At 46.0% G+C, this 6,871-nt stretch overlaps 1 pseudogene; it reads right to left on the reverse strand.

Annotated features, from left to right (window-relative positions):
• Positions 1 to 4,925: 4,925 nt before the first annotated feature.
• On the reverse strand, positions 4,926 to 6,381 carry LOC147726306 (uncharacterized; annotated as a pseudogene).
• Positions 6,382 to 6,871: the final 490 nt, after the last annotated feature.

Consider the following 6,871-nt stretch of genomic DNA (forward strand, 5'->3'; position numbering starts at 1 on the left):
CACATTGGGCAGCCATGTTTATAGATGTTGACAAGGTTACAGTGTTTGACAGCACCGCAGAGTTACCTGAGCACAGACTCTATACACCCCCTATATTCAAGTTTGTGAAAAAAGCTGCAGCTGTGGTGGAGTATAACAAGCTAAGGGTGCAGGATTCCATGGCCATCACATGCGGGGAACACTGTATTTATTTTATCAGTAAAATGTCCCAGGGTCTTTCATTTAGAAATTTCTTAAAGCTATATCCTGGGGATCTTGTTAACAATGACCGTATAGTTGCGAAATATGTAAAAGAAAACACCAGGGTGTCGGTCAGACCTGTGAAAACAGAATATGTACCTTGTCAAAACTGTAAGGGTTTATAACTGTTGTATGCTTAATGTTGATCGTATAAAATAAAAGACATTATATTTTTTAAAAACATGCATTCAGATTCGTTATTTCAATATACATGCGTCATAAAATGTTTTTGAAAGACGACCGAGACGGTTTGTAAAGTTATAACAAGGTGTTTATTACAAATATTTTAGTTGACAAAACTTTATTGAAGAAACCTGGGAATAAAAACCACACACATTTAATCAAAAATCCATGCGAAGGGTGATTTAGGCACTCTCTTTTTTCGAGATGGCACCGACGGTGCAGGAGTAGTCCATTTAGGGGATAGCCTTGGGACCTCAGAACCTGTAGGCGATGGCAGTAGGGGACTCTTCAAATTGTCTAGCAGTCTGCGGTGTTCATTATTACCAACAAGCGTGGAGGGTATATTGAGTTCAGCAGCGGCCTGTAGAAACTGATCCCAGCCTCTCGGTGCATTTTGAGGCGTTAGGATTTTGGGGTGTGTGAGACCTTTGATTAGATCGTACATATGCGACCCTACAACAGGCTGGCCCTTGTAGAGGAACTCTCCTCGATCATTCCAAGAGGTTAGGTCTTTAGAAGCGGCTAGTTTACTCATGAGCATCTGCGCAGCCCCTCTGTGCCGCGGGCCTTTATTTTTTAGGAGTTCTCCAACAAAGGTATCTGAGGCTGTCGCACCATCGGGAGGCGGTTGTAGAGGCTGAGGGTCGGGGGCCTGAGCAGCTGGTAGTTCAGAGTCTGGGGTATATAGGGTCAACTTGTTCTTCTCGGTATTCCACTGGTTGTAGTAATTTAAGAATTTTTTGAGAGTGCTGGTGTATAGGTTGGCCTTGTCGTAGGGGTTTAGATCAGTCCTGCTCAAAATGTCTTTAATTTCAGTATCCAGGCGTAGAGTCTCATTTCTACGGATATCCCAGGCGTTGTCCGATGAAGACCCCATTTGCTCCATTTGCTGCCTAGGAACCAGATACATTTTTGTGGCATGGTCCATCACTGACCCGATAGGAGGCTTGTAATTACAGGTATAGCTATCCCCAGCAAGTTGCCTATAAAACCTCCAGACTGTTTCACCAGTTTCTTCTTGGTGATGAGTGTGGCCCTTTTATTACTGAGCTTCTTGATAAGCCCCTTCTTCTTCCTCAGAACCTGTAACTGACGCTTTGATATTGGGACGTTGCCTTTTAGGGTGTTTAGGGCTATTTCTGAAATGGCAGCCACTAAATCGTCAGAAGCTGTTGCCAGGATGGCCTTTCGATGTTGGGGGCTGGCTTTAACAAGCATTTTCAGGAGGGCTAAATTGCGGCGTAGGTGTGCAGACATGGTCACCACTGAGCGTTATAAGGGTGGGGCTGTAAATGGTTCTAAAAGACATCAGCGCTGCTTTTTATAGGTCCTGGTCTTGGGTTTTGGGGTGTAAACTACCGGTAGCTCTGGGGGAAAAATATCAGCCCTTAGTCTATAGTCTTCTAGAGTTTCATTTTTTAAGTCTACCAACAGGTACCCGTGGGGTTTTGCTGTAGCGTCGTTAAAGGCCTCCATGAAGAAGTGTGTGTTTCCTGGGTACATCTGTTTAGCGATGACGGCTATTTGCTGCTTGTCACGAGGGTTTTTAAATAAAACAAGGTATGAAGCGTTGAGAGCTATAGACCTACTGTTCTTGCCTTTGTAAAACAAGTTCTGCACAATGTAGCAGATGCTTAGATTGCGATGATGTGAATATTGAGTAAAAGCTCTCTCTAACTCGGGATGATCACCACCTTCACGCATCAGATCATCAACAATTATCATATTTACAAGGGTTGGGGGTAGTAGCTCATCATCGTTGAGGTTATCCGGTATACCCTCTATAAATTTGATATGTGGGAACCGGCGGCCCAAATCTGTATAAAGAGGCTGCCAGCATGAATAAAGCCACACAATGTTGTTAGGGGTTTGTGATAAAGCAGAGCCGGCATTTTCTAACAGCTTTTTTATAAAGTAGCTTTTCCCGCAGTTTGAGGGTCCTGCTAGCACGCAGGAGAACGGATGCTGTAGCCTAGTGTCCATGCTGCGGCTGATGGTGTCTCTCTAATGGGTCTAATAGCCATAAGGCAGTGTTTTATAGTCGCTGGTCAGGACCCTTTTATCAAAAACAACTCGCAATGTTTTATGTAGAGGCTGTGTTGTTATTTCCCACTTCTTTTTGGATCTGACTATGCAGGGCTGGTTCACGACTATGGTTTTAGCATTCTCAGAATCGTCTGCTGTGGCGTATTCACGCACCAGGTTCTTCAAACTATCAAAATTGATTTTTAGGGTGTTGCTGACATTTAATGTTATCCCTTTGACCTTCATACACACCTTGTTCTTGTTGGTACGGTAACTGTATGTTTTAGGCCCAGAGGAGGTGAATTCATTTATAAACTCATCCTTATCTAGCTCACTGGTTAGATTACCCAGATAATCTCCCAGAGGAGGGTCTTCATCCCCCGGTTTGCTCAGAAAAATCACAGAATCTGTATCGTGATACAAGCAGCGATCCTGGAGCTTATCCATAACCCCGTAAAGCTCTAGACGAGCGTGGGCTGTCGTGAAGCAGGCTATGAAAATGTTTATGTTGTTACTCGATGTGGGGTACTCTTGGGCGTATTTCCAACACAAAGCCGCGGTATCGTCATCGATAAAGTCGCAGCTGGCCACCTCGTAGCATGGGGCAAACAGGTACTTGAACAGTTCATCAGGATCTGATATTAAGGTAGTATTTGAAAGGTTTGTGCGCTGTGCAAATTTTCCCCATAAGGAGTTGAGACAGAGTTTGGCTAACTGTCGGCGTGCAGGATTGACCTCTATCAGATGGGGACGTAAATGGATACCCTCGTGAGTGTAGTAGTTGTCGATGTATTTCTGTTTTGCATCCTGACTAGTACACCATTCAGGATACCCTGAGGCTTCCTGTTTGTCTCTGAGAAACAAATTAATGTAGGGGGCAAAGAGTTGTGTTGTAGTGCTCTTAAAATGCCACACTTCGTGCACTCTACCTAGCCTGTACCCTTTCTCTAAGGCAGCTTGTACCTCGATGCTACACCAGGTCCCTGTAAGCATCCTTTGTTCATCGGTGTGTCTGCAGCCGTCAACTTCTTTAAGCATCGCACATGTTCGACAGAGGGGGAACACCAGCTTGCCAGCGACTCTGCATGGTAACACCGGGAAGTAAAGCTGCTTAGGAGGATAGATTTCACATTTGATAAGCCCAAAGTATTCGGATAGGGGCTTAAAATCTCTATAGATGATGGTGGGATGACCCAGAGGGTACAACTTCATCTTGTTCACAAAAGGGTACAGACTGGTGAAATCATAGTAGTGTATTTTCTCACCCTCACCAGCGGCCTTGTACAGTTGTATGGCATTTGTACGCCCCCCAAATAAGGCATCGCGGGGCTCCAGAGGTGTGGGTAAATCACGAGTCTTAAGAAAAGAGCAGAGGTCTGTGTCGGTTTTTAACATGTCTAACCACTCGTGCTCCCAAAGAACTCGCATAGCAAAGCCCTGGTTTTCAACATACTGGGCCTTTGTCAGAGTACGTCTGTATAAGTGTTCAAATTTGGCACCCAGCATTTTGTTATACTCGTGGGGCTTGTAACACTTGGGGCAGCCGTGGTAAAAACAACCGTTGAATTCAAAGGCCGTCGGCACACCCTTAATTACAGAGAACCCGTCCAGGTAATAGGGGCCCAGGCGGTATTCACCACCCTGTAAGGCATGTTGAATTTGTATGTCTTCCTTCTCAGAGACAAGCATGAGCCATTGGATAGAGGGGGTTGAATAACGTTTCTGTTTACCGTTATAAAGGTCTGGCGGTACTAGAGCTATAGTTTCTGGCCTCAAAAACATGTGTTTGTAGATGGACATACACATGGATGCCAGAGTGACGTTTTGAAATGGGTCTATGTATTCGACTGCATGCCGCGTTTCAGGGGTTTTGGATGTCGAGGCCTTGACTTTCTTAGGCAGTGTCTCAGGCTTCAAGACCGTTACTTCTTTAGTCATAGACACCACAGCATCTCTGAAGATGTTACAAGCTTGCCGTAGGATCATTACATCAGCCTGACAATAAGCTTTCAACTCTGTTTGAAAGTGAAACTCCTTTTCACGGTTTTCAGAGTACCATTGTAGAAAGCTCACTTTCTCATCAGGCATCATGTATTCCACCCCGTAGCTGTCGGTAGGAGGCATGGGTCCCACATAATTCTGGTTAGCCCAGGTGTTAAAAAAGTGTGGAAAATAACCTTTACACCCTGGGAACCCAAAGGCCTTTGGCAGCTTGCTCAATTTCATGGGTAGGAAATTCAGGGTGTCCATGAAGCGTATTTTTAAAGGGCATACCGTCATTAGCATCAGTTTAGACCCCTGGGTTATGAGTTCCACCTGTATCTTTTCACGAATCATGTCTCGTAGAATAAAGAAGGAGTCATAGGCTTTCGAGTTGTGGGCGAGCATGGTATATCCTTGGAATTTGGCCTGAATGAAAGTGCTCAGGAAATCACCAACGCACGTTCGTCCCTCAAACTCCCAGCTGTCGTCGGAAGTTAGATGATGGGCGTAGATATAGTTAGGCTGGTGCACCCCCGTCTCTTGTGTGCACTCTATATCAAACACTATATAGTCCTCTGTCTTGGTCTGAGGTAGACCTTTAACCATATAACACTGATGGTTGGTGCCTGACTCGTAAGACACATGACAACGGGGACATATCATACCTTTGCACTTGTGATCCGTTGCCACATACCGCCCACACTCACTGCAGTCCTTTTTAGGGACGCATGTGAAAGATTTCTCGTGTATGCTCAAGCAGTTTTGCGAGCGACAAAACATCCTACATGTGTCGCACCTCACCTTCAGGGTAGCGTCTTCTATACAGCCGTCCCTCTGACACATCTTGCAATGCATTTCACATTGGTGGTATGTTTTATTGCTGTATATATGGTCACAGTAGGCGCACACATACCTGGCCCCCAGAAAACCTTTAAGGTTCAAGATGCCGTAAAAATGATTTTCGGCGTGGAGGACATATACGGTCTTGTTTCTCACAGGTCCCCCGGTTGTAAAGTACTTCCAGGAACCGTTGTGATGAAGAACTTTCACCGTCACGGCAAAATAGTTCTCAAAAAGACCTATATCGCCAAAGCCGACCATTCGGTCAGGAGGTATTTCAAGAACCTCGTGGGCTTCAGCAGCTCTAGACATGATGACAGCGTCAGGGGTCTTGCGAGCCATCAGCAGCCCCACGATGCTGGCCGCCAGACATGTGTTGGCAGAGGGGCTGTTAAAGTTGAGCAGCCACCTCTGTTTCTTACCAATTATTTGACTGTAGAGTATACTTTTTAAAGGTCTGGAAACACCCCCCTCACGCCCACGTACAATCAGGGCTATGACTCTAAAAGTGCCATAGGCGACTAGTTCAGCCTTACTCTGTAAAAGCCTTGAGAGGTTTTCTAAAAATTGCACAGCGTCAAAAACATCTCGGGCCTTCCGCCTGGTGAACAACGGAGTGTCAAAACCCTGCCCCTGGAAGCGGAGTTGGAAAAAGTCATTAGGCCCCACATTGTGTAACAACCTTTCTATGAGCTCCTGCACAGCCTGATGTATAGCCCGAACACCATGATCGGATGATGTTATTTGATGGAGGTTAATAAATCTAAACTCCTCATAGTGTTCTACGGCCCTAAACCTCTCTACATTGCGAGTGTAACTTCTAACACTCTCTAAAAACAAGGGTTCTGGGCCCTCATCAGTAGGAGTGTGAGTTGCGGAGGTGTTCTCTGTTGTGTCATTTTGGGGGGTCCTGGTGGGAAATGTCTCCGGGGTCTTTGTAAACCTGCGGGTAGCGCATATTCTAGCCTTCTTCAGCTTATTTATTAAACGCCGGCGTTGCTTTGTACTATTAAGCCACTTTTTTTTTCTTTTACGCGCCCAGGCTTTTCTAGACACCATGCCCCAGCCTATCTGAACAGGTAGGGCGGTGTCGTTGTACGCCTTGTTCATGGAGGCCTCCGCTACAGTTCCGCCCCTAGGTCCTTCTGAATGTTGAGGTGCTTGGAGTTTTAAAGCCAGCCCACCTACCCCCTTCAAAGGCCCGACCCTGGGTATGTTAGACCCTACACCTATGTATTGTCGGTGTTGAAGTGTTCGTTTATATGTTTCTGGCGCGGGTCTTGAAACTATGGTACAGTGTTTTAAGGGGTCTAGGGAAACACTGTGGTCTAGGGAAACAGGTGTGTCTTGTTTGAAGGGTTGTGAGGCAGCAGATGGACGCTGCTTGAGCAGTCTTAAGAAGCGTACAGACTTTGTCACTAGCCTCTGGACCTTAAGGGTATATTTTGGGGGCCTCTTATGAGCACCAGTGGCTGTGGGGGTCTTTAGGGGCCTGTGCTGCCATAGTCACGCCCGTATAGCATGTATGTCTGCCACAGCCGCCTGACACTCCTGGAGGATCGCTTTTTTACACCTCCCAACCCTTTCCACGATCTTCTGA

The sequence above is a fragment of the Lissotriton vulgaris genome, chromosome 3_1 (genome assembly GCF_964263255.1).
Source record: "Lissotriton vulgaris chromosome 3_1, aLisVul1.2, whole genome shotgun sequence".
Lineage (NCBI taxonomy): Eukaryota > Metazoa > Chordata > Amphibia > Caudata > Salamandridae > Lissotriton > Lissotriton vulgaris.